The sequence below is a fragment of the Lycium ferocissimum genome, chromosome 5 (assembly GCF_029784015.1).
Source record: "Lycium ferocissimum isolate CSIRO_LF1 chromosome 5, AGI_CSIRO_Lferr_CH_V1, whole genome shotgun sequence".
Taxonomy (NCBI): Eukaryota; Viridiplantae; Streptophyta; class Magnoliopsida; order Solanales; family Solanaceae; genus Lycium; species Lycium ferocissimum.
The window spans coordinates 63,754,739-63,768,697 of NC_081346.1; positions in this window are offsets into that span (position 1 = coordinate 63,754,739).

The following is a 13,959-nucleotide window of genomic DNA, read 5'->3' on the forward strand; positions in this document are numbered from 1 at the left end:
TACATAGTGTTTGTACTGATACTACCTTGCTGCATTCTTTTGAGTGCAGATTGTGATACAGAGACTGCTATCCGCCCTCACATCTAGCGTTGAGGACGTTTGCTGACAGATTTAGGGTGAGCTTCTATCCATGCCAGGCCGCCCGAAGATCTTCCTCTTATGATGTCTTTTCCTATTCTGGACATTATGGATATTTATTAGACAGATTTTATTTCTTAGACATGTTTTAGATTAGAGTCCTGGTATGATGACTTTCGAATTTTGGGGAATTTGTAATAGTTAGAATTTCCGCACTTATTTCAGTATTTTATGGCATGACTTATTTTGTTTATTTGATGCTTGAATGAGTAGTAACTAACTAACTTGGTTAATATAAAATCGGACTTGAATGAATAGATGACTTGTGTGTTGGTTCGCCCACTAGGAGTTAGTATGGATGCCAGTCATGGCGGGTTGGGTCGTGACAAAATCTTCACCTAAGCTAATATTTAAGATTAATCTTGAATCAAAACACTTAGTTTCACCCTTCAATCTCCAAGAACTTGCTAAAAAGGGTTTTAGGGAGTATATGGACTAGATTTCGATGAGAAATGAGCAAAAATGACCTTCAAAACGCTTTTAAAACATAACAAAGTCGGCCACCTCCAAGAAGTACGGCCAACTTGTATGGGCCATACATCCATGTACGGGCCGTACATTTAGGCCATACCTCACCAATAATTTTTCCATCATTTTGTCTAAGATATATGGTCTCACCCCAAGAAGTACGGTTCATACTTCTATGTACGGTCCGTACATCGACTCCATACTTTCGATTTTTGGACGACGTGTATTCTTTTCGACTTGTTTAAGCCCGAAACCTCAAGAGACATGCTAAACACTTGATTAAAACATTCCTTAACCTTATGGGGTTCCATGGCCTCTCCGGGCTTATTTTGTTTCCTTACGATGCAACGATGCGGGATTTTACTAGGTGTAACATATACACTCGATCCACCACTACAGAATCCCCAAACAAGAGTAGAAACAATAATAGGAAAGCCAAGCAACTCACAAAGCATATCTAGACTCGAAGTAAAGTAAGTAGTCGCATAAGAGTAGGTAGAGCCTGGATCAAGTAATGTCACAGCTGACCGACAACAGACCGAAATAGTACCTGTGATAATTGCATCAGAAGCCTCGGCCTCTAGCCTACTAGGAAAAGCATAGAAGTGACCTTGTCCGCCCTCGGACTGTGTACCTCCACAACTACCACGGTCTGACTGAACTCCACCCCGTCGATCGAGAAGCGCCCCACGGACCGACGACCACCTTTAGTAGGCTACGAACCCCCTCTACCAGAATATTCGCCTCCTCTAGCTGAAGGTGCAGTTGGTCTAGATGCCTGAGCCCAAGAACCCTGCTGGGCTCCACCCTGTCTAAGTTTGGGCACTCTCTCTTGAAATGCTCTGTGTTACCACATTGGAAACAAACCCTACCAAACATGGGTTGTCGAACAAATACGGAAGAACCTGAATAACCTCCACGGTCTGAATGCCTCGGATATGAACCTTGATATGTCTGGCTAGAACTGAAATCATTATACCCATAAGAACCACCCACTGAATTCTAAAGTGTGGACTGAATGGGCGACTGGAATGATAACGGTGATCTTTGCCATAGTGTTCCCCGCTCCTAGAGGAGTAACCACTGAAACTATCAAATCTGCGAATCCTCATGTCATCACCCTTACCTTGAGCCTCCCACCTCACTGACTCGACGTCCTTGGCTCGATCCACCACTTCCTGAAATGAAGCCCCATAGGCTACCACCTATAATGTCGCTAATCGAAGCGGAAGGGTCAACCCCTTCACAAACTGCCTCACTCTCTCTGCCTCAGTGGGAAGCAACATCACAACATAATGGGCCAAAGCATGAAATTGAGACTCATACTCTGCAACAAATAACCCTTTCTGCTCAAAGTCAGCGAACTCGTCCCTCTTCTTGTCTCTCAAGCTACAAGGAACGTACTTCTCCAGAAATACCTGATAGAATCGAGTCCAAGTCAAATGAGGCGACCCAATTGGTCGGCACTAAATGTAAGACCTTTACCACTGCTTTGCGTCCCCAGTCAACTGAAAAGAAACATAGTCTACCTTATGTGACTCCACCACACCCAACTTGTGAAGCCTCTCATGACCACTAGTGATGAACTCACACACATCCTCCTCAGGAGTACCATAGAACCAGGTGTCTGACGCAATCAATTGATTGGTTGTTTGACCCCCAGCCCTGGTCTGTGACCCATCTGGTGTAGCCTGGAATGCCCCGACCTGGGTTAAACCCCCAAGTAGACTCAGAATGCGCACCATAATTGGTGTAGCAATGATCGCAGGTGGTGCTTGGGCTGGCCCCAGCTCCCCTTCCTTAATAGGTTCGTCCACATGCTCAATCTCAGGCTCAATCTTTGATTCGAGAGACACTGATCTAGCTTGGGTCTGAACCGCCACTGCTACCCAACCTGTTGTCGGTGTTGCTCCACGGGGTCTGCCCCTACCACGACCTCTACCCCGACCCCTTCCACGTACCATAGCTCTGGCAGCAGGTACTGGTGCCTCCTCCCTAGCCACATCTGCGCGTGTCCTCACCATCGGTGAGAGAATAGAATATGAAGTCAATAATTTAGCTTTGAACGAATTAGCACGAAAGAAATGACAAAATGAAAGTTTCCTAAATGTCTTATAGCCTCTCAAGGATGGGTACGACCATCTACGTACCAAAGAACAACAATGCACTAGTACATAAACCAACATTGTTATATAATAAAAGAAGTGCGAAAAGTAATCTTAGTCTCATACAACCCCAAAACTTGGTCTAGTAGTACAAAAGCACTAAAATTGTCGGATACAAGTCACGTGGGACGAAATACGCTGTTTGTGAAATCAACTGGAAATAACTAAGGAAGAGATATGCAAGGGCCACGAGTCTACTATGTAGCTCACCTTAAGTGTCTCGAACACAATGCCTCGGGATCAGCCACAATGTTCTGAGCTGGAATAAGGAGCGATATCTGCATATTAGAAAAAGAGTGCAGAAGTGCAGTATGAGTACAACACTAGTACCATGTTGGTATCATAGGCTGACAATGATAGGTCGCGTATAAAGCATACAAAAACTAAAGAAAGCATCAAGTCTAATGATAAATCTACAGCACCTTAACTATGACCACTCAAGCATATTTCCATGTAATTCAATGAGAAATCAAATAAGTCAGTTAAGTACATGTCACATAGAGGAATGAAGAAGTACATGAATGATGAGAATAAAATGCAATGCATTGGCCAGGAAATAACCTGGTACACATATGCTATAGGCCATGCCATATAGTCATGACCTATGGGGGACTCGCGAGGTCCATACACTTGTCATTGTACCGCCCGAGATCCTTTTCCTTCGGATTGTGACGACTCATTGTACCTGTTATGGTTCGCTTTTACGCGGGTAAGCATAAAAGTTACTACGAGCTTGTTGGTGCTCTAAATGGACTTTAGTGTTTTTAGAGTCGCCACCTAATTTATTAAGGGAAATTAGGAAAACCAGACTTACAGATTTTTTTCTTGTTTTTTTTTTCAAAAATCTTTTGGACCAAAGTTCGAGGTAAGGGTTCTGGTGATCCCCTAAGAAAGGTTTTACACACCCTGATATTAAAGATTCGTAGAATACGGTTGACCTACGAGCTTCAATGTGTGATTAATGTATATATTTGTTCAAAAGTGTTTAATTTTCCGCAAAAATGTCATTCTTATTCACATCATAGAATTTCGAGAAAAAATTCGGCAAAAAGTCCCCTTATAAAAGGGGATTTTGGTTTAGAAAAATCCGCGCAAGTATTCAACTCACTTTGTTGCAGGACTAGGACACACCCGGGATTTTTCCCAAGTAGAGTTGCTACTATTCTAGTCCTAACAAAATGGGTTTAGTACTTACGGGTTTTATTATACGTATATAGAAAATATGAAGTATACCTCCGATTTTATACATATATATATGTAAGAAAATACAACTTTTTCAAGTCCAATTTTTATCATTGAAGCCCATAGAGTCAAGTTATATTCCAAGTCCTTATCCGTCACTCCTCAGATTGTTTTTCAGTCCAAAGTATGTTCTGGGCTTCCAGGCCCAGAGTGACTTTATTTCCCTCAATATTTTCCTTCAAGCAAATTCAGTTCTCAATTTTGTCTAGATTAGCCTAAGTCCAGAATTCGTTTTTTGGTACTTTGCCTTGTTTAAGACTTGATCCAATTCAAACTCTAGCCAAATCCCATTTTTTGTTCTTTGCGCTAAACCGTGGTTTTGAAACAGTTTTAAACTTAAAATTTGTGATCAAGTTCCCGTTTTATGCGAAAATAGTTATTAACCGAGTTTTGAAAATGGTTTGGGCAACTCTTCATCATTGCGTGTTTCTCCTAGGTTCTACATCCACGGGGGTTTCAATATTACACATTCAGTACATATACAATATATATACAAGCCAGATATATATATATGAAATAGAGAAGACATGGAAAGTAAATTTAAAAACTGATGGGCCTACCCAAGCCCATCAGTGCCATTTTCACCCATTGGCTGGGCCTTCAAAACATATCAGCTTCCCTTTATTTATTTCCCCGCGGACTCGATCAAGAAGGATATTGGGCCTTAAGCCCAATGAATTTACGCAATAGGAATGTCCCAAATAATGGGATTTCATGCAAGCAAAGAGAAAGGAGGCATGAATTAGAAAGCATCTAAATAAAACTCATTTCTTAAATAAAGAAACATATAGCACACTAAGTCACAAGAATAAAATATTCACCACACTTAAAGAAAATTCGACTAGAAACACATTAACTCTTATGGACTGAGGCAGAAAGAAGAAACAGGCCCAAGAATGCAAAGTTATGGGCTTAATATTACTAAAGCCCAAATGAATTGTAATAACACAGAAACAAATCCCAAATATACAAAAAGAATGAAATAGATTACAGAATTATTTGTCCATAAAGTAAGATATACATATTTTCCAACCAGTATACCATAGATATACACACCCATAGAGATGCCAAAATAGCACAAAAAAGGGAAAACTTTCACCTTCTTAGTCCTGATGCCACACAAGATCCAAGGGGTTTCTATGAACCCCAGGCATGGTAGACATCAGGGAAAGCTTAAGCTTAATCCCCAAGTGCTAATTTGCCTCTCCATTTATGTGCTAAACTTAATGGTATATAAGAGAAGGAGTGCTTGTATACACAGTTATATAAGACAAAGACTAGTTTGTAATCACACAGTTAACTTGGCTGATAAGGCCCAAAGGTCAGGCTCATACTCAAATAGCCTAACTGAATCTTAAGAAGAAGTAAAAAAAAAAAAAAAAAAAAAAAAAAAAAAAAGAAGAAGAAGAAGAAGAAGAAGAAGGAGAAGGAGAAGGAGAAGGAGAAGCAGAAGAAGGAGAAGGAGAAGGAGAAGAAGAAGGAGGAGAAGAAGAAGAAGAAGAAGAAGAAGAAGAAGAAGAAGAAGAAGAAGAAGAAGAAGAAGAAGAAGAAGAAGAAATGAAAGTCTAAATTTCAGTCAGAAAGATGAGCAGCAGAAGTAAACAAGTAGAAGCTCCATACATAGAGATTAACAACAAAAGAAACCAAGACCAAATGTTCACTAATTTGAAAATGAAGGCAAAACCTTATTCATAGAAGTGATATTCCCTATTTATACCTAATATACAGGTCCTGGTTCATTAGAGCATACCTAGTGTTGCACCTCCGGGCATTGATTATATCCTTAGTTCACATTCACAAGCACAGATAACACACAGCAGCAAATGGTAAGGTTTCAGGGATGGTCACTTGCTTCCACATGACTAAACAACATTCATCTAACATCCCTCATAGGAAAGGAAAGCCTACCCCTTTTACTTATAGCTAGTGTTTTAGGTAGATAAAGCTTCTTCAATATAGCACTTCTCATTTTTTCAGAAGAAAAAAAAAACATCAAGACATACATTACCTTCTATCTTAAACCTAGACAAATGATCTTTTAAGACATGAATGACTCACATTTAGTCTAAACATGACAACATACCACAAGAAAAACATGATCCAGTAATTTCTTAAGAACCACATACAGAATTTGTTCATCTTAATAGATTCCAGACAGACAAAATTTAGTGACTGAGAAATAATATACATACCACATGAGACTCATAGACAGTTCAGAACTTTAAACCATAAGAGGTGAAGCTAAACTCTATGGACTCAAATAGTTAAGTGATTCAAGGGGACCGATTTAAAACCTTCAAAGCATTATGTTTTCTTGTCTCTAAAATCATACAAAAGCATAACCAACCAAGAGAATAAAGTGGTAAAAATGCACCTTCCCAACAATGTTTCAAAGACTCAAGTTTTAATAAAGATATGAAAGTTGGGCAACACATAGGACTGTAGTAGGCAAGTTATAACACTTTTACCAGACTTGAAAAGAGAGAAAGACTAGAGTGCAGAAATACCAACAAATTTGAGAAAAGTATTGTGTAAAACAAACTAAGCTAATCTTATCCATACACAGACTTCCGTAAAATAATCTTGCCTAAAGTAGGCTTAGCACAACAGCTTATTCATTTAATTACCTCACAAAAGGGCACCTCTAACTTTGGCAAAATGAGCTAGGCTATTTGTAAAAGAAAAAACAGCACAAACAGTTTGAACCCACACAGGAGCAAATTTGATCAAGACAAAGTTAAAGTAAACTTCCTACAACTGATATACTTAGCAGAGTTAAAGTCAAGTTACTATATGTGAACATATTTAGTTAAGAAGCACCTTTGCATCCTAGATTCTAGCAACTTATTCAAAACACACTTATTTTCTCCCTTCCTCTTTTCTAAAGAAAACATGACTTAAGTGAAATCTAGGCATGTCAACCAGAGTCAAAGCACAAACCCATATGATACAAACTTTCTCTTTTCAATGTGGAACAAAGAGCCAAACATGGTAACTATAGAGGTTGCACAGCATACAAACAATTATTTTACTAAACAGGGCCACATCTAATCATAATTCATCACAATTATCTAGTACATTCCCAGATTTCATAGGCAAAGTCTCGGACTGCTCTCACATAGATTCTGCTAGAATCGACTATGTAGTCCAAACGTAAATTCCTACTAATATTAATATGTTGAATTAGCCTAGGGGAACTGAATTCACAAAGAGAGAGAGAGAGAGAGAGAGAGAGAGAGAGAGAGAGAGAGAGAGAGCTAACCACTATTGCAAGTTAATCAAATAGGACTAATTATTCAGTCTTAGTCCATAACAAGCCATGATGTCAAAAGTAAGTAAACTGCTAACTCAGACTCTATTGATCATTGAACTATTACTAAATTTTTTAGACTTAGCCAAAATAAGTAACATCCACAGAGATATTTATTAGAAAGCTAACACATTTGCAAATACAGAGATAGGTCATTGGGTTCAAACCATATATATACATCTAACCTTCCCCTAAGCTAGCAGATTATCATCCTAGGAACATTTTCTGAATAAACAATCAAAGCTTAGACTTTTTACACTTGAACACTTATGAAAGAACCTTTAAATTAGACATCCAACTTTACCCTAGGTGTGTTAGATTTTACTCAACTTCAACTATTAAACAAAAACCTCTTTCAGTTCATCCCCCCATTTACTTTATTAGCTGACAAGGTTTAGCTTAAAGGACACCTTAGTTTAGATGGGACATAATCAAAAACCCAACTGCCTTTTTTAAATGAAACTTCAATGAGCTAAGGGTGAATCATGATCCTCTTAGTCTATCCTATATAAATTAACTAAGCATGTATCCTTTTATTATAACCATTTAACAAACAAACAGATCTCTTTAATGGATCAGGAAAAAAAAATACCCAACATAATTCAAAAAAAAAAAAAAAAGAGAAACATTTTCATCTAGTTTCTAATGTCACATAAATCAACATATTAAGCCCAAATGAACTTTAACTAGTCATATTTAACTGGAAACTAAGCAAATATTAAATACATGACTGAACCAACAAGCAAACAAGAAAATAAATAGACATAACCAAACATAACATGTATAAGCCTAACTCAAATCGAAAGACAATTATACTAACAGCTTCCATACTCATAAATAAGCAAACTAAATGAAAGAAGGGTTTACCTTTTGCAAGTGCAGCCTCTAATCGAGATTTAAACTTGGAGATTTTGCTCCTCCAAAACCCAAAACTCAAGCCACAGAACCCAGCAAACAAGAACAAAGAGAATAAATTCCCTCCCTTTTTTTTCCTTAAAATTCTTTACTTGACTCAAAAAATTTCAAAGACTTCAAATAATTTTTTGAAAGAAATCTTTAAGTATTTCGAGTCGGATGAGTATATATCTGTTTGAAAATATGCTCAAACTTGTTCTACAACAAAGGAAATAGGTTTCTTAAATAGAAAATCTCAAAGCCCCAAAAACTCTCTTTAGCCGATGTGGGATAACTCCCCTCCTTAGGGGTTTCCTCCTCATGTTGCATTGTAGGGTTAGGATTAGATTAAAAAAAAAAAAAAAACAAATGAAGGGTCAGATCTCAACCTTGAAGGGTCGATCCATTGGTTCTTCATGGACCAATAAGATTCATAGACTCAAAACCCACAAACAACCAAAAATAATTAAAGCATGGCAGAATATCATCGTTCAACATTAAAAAAAAAAAAAAAAAAACAAGGTAATAAGGACGGGATAACACCTCGTTTGGGTAGAGTTAGGTAAAAATCGGAGGAGGCAATTATTGTGTTGCCTTAAATCGACCCACCAAGCTTGTTAAAGCCTTACAAGCTCTGAATCTTTGCCAACAATGGCGAGATGATGAGAGGAAAGAGAAGGTGGCCCCGCGGAAGCTAGGGTTTCCTTTGAAGGAAACCCTTCCAACTCCTTAAGGGTCGTTTGTTGCCAAACTAAAATGACGATGGGGCTTTGCCCCTTTAGAACAAAGTCTTGGGCCGGGTCTGCCCTGTTGGGCTAGACTCGGTCCCATTTAAAAAGAGAAGGGGGCGGCCCAATTGCGTATATATATATATATATATATATATATATATAATAAACCTATATTAATGTGTATATATATAGGGAACAAAAAATGCAAATTAATAAGTAGGTAAAAATTTAAAGGGACTGATTTACTAAGCAAATTAATTAAAACTAAGGAGCAAAATATTTTTCACACAAATATTGAACTTACAGGCCTGGCCTTAATTGAATTAAAGCATGAATTTGCTATTTTCAATTGTGGCCCTATTTGACTAACTAATTGATTATTTCAATTGCAGCCATAATTAAACATATAATAAGCAATTTGTAAATATAACCATAATTAATTATCTAAATTAATTTGAGATTTGCCCATATAAACGGAGTGTGCAGAAATAAACTTTGGGGGGGGGGGGGAGGGGGGTAGAAATGATTATTTATTTTAATCAAGTCAATTTTCTTGAATTAAGATGGGGTAAATGTTTGCTGATTAATTTCTGATAATTGCAAAATTAAATAAATAGCTATTTTACTCTATTTTCTGGTTGAAATTAGTAAAATGCATCATTAATTGCTGTGAAATAATTTCCAAATGATTTATCATAGAAATTATTTTACCAAACAATAAAGGTAGAATATTATCTGCATAGTTTTAAAAATTATCCCGATTTTTCTAAAAAAAACATTTATTACCCCATTTAGTATTCAAGTACTTTGAGCAATTAAAATAAATTATGGGAGGTCAAAAATTAGGTGTCAACAGTACCGCCGAACTGTGTGAACAATATCCGTACCACATTCTTGTGCTTTTACCATCTCGAATCCTTTTTTCATCATAAACTTACCCAAATGCACATATAAATAGGAAATGAGTGCAACATGTGTAATATCTCAAGTCAACAGCATTATAAATTTCAAGAATGAATATGCATCATCAAATTAGTTACATATGCCAACTCATAACCCACAAAATTCCCATCAACAATTACACGAGATATGGATTGATGAGGTAATCAATTCAATCAAGCAAGTATAAGTCAAATAACGGCTATCATAGCCACATAAGCAACAATCATACCAACCTAAGTGAATTTATCACCACAACCACATTCGAAGGCTCTACATGCTTTCCTCGTCATTCTAACTACCCAACAATATACACTGGTACCCACCCAAGTGCTCATCCCAATCACTAAGGTGAGACCCCCATCACGCCCAATGCCCCTTCAGAATTTATAGACAAAATACGCACTCAAATAGAAGTCTAAAGGAGTAAATTGTAACCTACCTCGATGCCGAGCAGGTGCTACGAACACTCAAACCTAAGCTTTCCCTTTCCAAAGTGCCTCCAAACGAGCAAAGTCTAGCAATTACGAATTCTATGTTAACACACGAGTCCAATGGTATCCATAAAGCAATAAAAGAGATTCGGGTCGAAAAGTCGACCCAAAACCCCATCCCCAAACCCCGAAGGTCAAAATGGTAATTATATCACGAAATTGAGTTCGACATGGTCAAATTAGTATTCTATGAGGTCACACCAATCTAACCACACCCATAGTGCTATGTTTTAGTCCTGAGCCCAAAATGAGCCCAGAATATCCAAATCGAGCCCCAAGGGTAAAACTGGAAATGTAACTTAAATTCATCTTACCCATAGTCTAAATAATCATAATTCTAAACATCATGGAGTTCTATTCAATCCTAAAAATCATGGAGTTCTATTCACAAATGATCCTTCAATTCCCTTTCAAAAATAATAGGAGTTCTATTCATGAGTAGATTTAGAAATAAAGAATGGAATCATGATTTATCACCCTTCAATTTCATTGATTTCCTTTCAAACCCATTTAATAGAAAAACCCTTATTCTACAACCTTAAATCATGAGTAGATTTAGAAATAAAGAATGGAATCACTAGGCCCAGACCCCCTTTCCCCTTCGGGAACGCGATGGGGGACACGCGACGCGTTATCACCCCGGTCCGTTCGGAGTTTTTTCAAAGATGGTTTCGGTTTTTTGAAAGAATCTTGCCGGTTCGGTTTGGTTTCGGTTTTCTAATTCGATTTTTTTTTTAGCAATTACACATCTCTCCATTTATTTCCATTTTTCCTTCGATACACTAGACTAAATGTTTGAAATTTATCCAACCATAGTGATCATCCACACATACAAGATAATATCTTCTATATGAATGTATTATACAACGTAAATAAAATCATATATATAAATTTATATATAGTGTATAATCAAATTATGTGGTTATATCTAATTTATTATAATAGGTGAAATAAATTATATGAATATTATAAATCATTTTTATTATACTATATATAATAAAATCAACACTCTGTGTTCAATATCTTAAAGGTTAAATCGAGATTTTATTTTTATGGAACAATGAAAAAAGTTGAGAATAAGGAGGAGTAGAAAAGGGTAAGAAAAAAACGCCGGCCATGAGCCGCCAACCATCGCATTGAGTTATTCACGTACGAAGGGTTTTTTTATATATAGCAATTTGATTTACGATCGCGATGTAATGTTTAATAACATTTAGTTCTAAGAGTATGTAAATATTATAATATTATTGTCTACTTATGTTTTTTTCCCAAAAAAATTGTATTCATGTAGTAAATCTTAAAAAAAAAAAAAACTTCGTTTAACGAAAACCGAATTAACGCGGGGACGGTCCGGTTTTTCGCGTTGTTTATGCCCACCCCTAGGTCAACGTCTCGTGATCGTGGTCACTTCTTCGTGAACGCAACGATGGAAACCAACACCTGAAAAACCAAATTTTTTGGTGTTTTCCGAAATCAGTTGACACCTGGAAAACCAACGATGCATTTCAGTCATAAAATATGCTACGAACTCGCTAGAGCACTCGGAATTCTAAAAAGAAGGTCATATTGACCTGGGGTTGACCAAGGTCAATTCCAACATCAAAATCCTAACTTTCCAACCAATGACCCAAATCACACTCGAACGCGTCAGTCCCGAACCAATTATACTACCAAATCAAAAATCATGTTCCGGACCTAATGAAACTATCAGAATTCAATTCCGAATGCGTTTACCCAAAAGTCAACTATTGATCTTTTCTCCAAAACCAAACTTAAGAACCCAAAATTAGGATTTTTCCCTACCGATTGCCTCGATAACCGTGCCACCCATCCCTGCAAATAAAAAATGTCAAACTAAAGCTAAGGAAAGGGTTGTTTAGGGCAAAGTAGATAAAATCACCAAAATGATCTGACGGATCGTTACAACCCTATACCCCCGCATCAACATATATGATCGTCTCCTCATATATATGGTACCCCTATATACATAGTATATGTGAAACAATATCAATATAGGAAAACTCTCTTATTGAGGTCAAAGCTTTAACTGCCTTGGTCCGAAGTAGCTTTAACATACTTGAACAACTTACTCACGCTCCAACTCCTCCACTCGAGGTAGATCTATTAAAAAAATACTCCATGATGTTAGAGGCGTCCATTAATGTCAACTCTAATTTTTTTAGACTAGGTTAAAGACAAAGTCAACCCCGAGCCCCATGGTCAAATTTTGATATAAATTACTTTTCGAGGTTACCCATAACCCTACGAGTCTAAATATATGATTAGATTTCTAATCCGACTATAATACAATATTCAAATCCCCAATAACATATTTAAACCTAGGCCAAAAGTCCCTCAAATTCACTTTATTAAATATGTAATTTTGGCGTAAAAACCATGAAAATCAATGATGTACATCGAAATAGGTGATTAGAACACTTACCCCGCGTTTGTAAGTGGAAATTCCCTCCTGAATCCCCTCACCCGAGCTCCCCAAACTCAACAATTGTGAAATAAACCAAGAATTCTGATTCTGCCTATTTTGTACTGCTATTGGGATTCGGGTTCACCAGAGACACCTCACATTCGTGGCTCGGGGTTTGCGATCGCGAACTTTTTCTTCTTAGTGATTCACGATCGTGAGAGATCTCTCGTGTTCACGAGACACCAGCAAAAAATAAGATCTACAATGTCCAAATGTGATTTTTCTTGTTAGAAACTCATCGAGTTTCTTAGGTCCCAACTCAAACCATAACAACAAGTACCAAAACATCATAGTAATCTATGAGAAGTATGGAGACATTGTCGTTGCAGGTTTGAAAAATACTTGGAATCTATATATGCGGATTGTAATTAGAGACGTTTATATTATTCTTCTCATTCATAGTGGAAAACACTCTTGTGTTATTTTTCTTCTCTATTTTCTTTTTGTGTTATTGTGTGCTAGTCAAACTCGGTTCTTCCACAACATATTTTTATGCCATCTTGAAAATCAACTTTTGTCTTCTTATTCTTGTTTCTTTAGATGTTAAATGGATGATTGTATTGAATCTTTCAATTCCCAAGAAGTAAAACCAGAAACTACTTATCGCCATAGAAGTGATATTATCATGGCGATTGACATATTAAGATTTTTTTTACAAAAGAATTCCAGTGCAAGTTTGCGAGCTAGCTTGCATCCTGCTTTGAGCTAGGCAGGGTTGGCTTTTTCATGATTTTGTCATATGGAGGACAGTGACGGAGCGACAGTGGAGAAAGGTTGGTCAATCTAACATCTGGGTGTTAATGTATGATAAATACTTCAACCGACCCTTAACATAACTGATATCGATAGCTTAGCGATCAAGGTTGTTAATATATATCCATAGTTGTGTAGGTTTGACTCTCACATACCTCAATCGTGTTTTTTTTTTTTTTTTTTTTTTTTTTTACAAAAAAATTAAAAAAATAAATAATAATAGGTGCATTAACCAGATGCTATTTGTTGGGCTGCCTGATGCTGTTTGTGGTGCTGCTTGTGCCGAGATATTTGGACCGCATCCTAAGAGGCCCATACTTCATATGACCAAAATTTTATG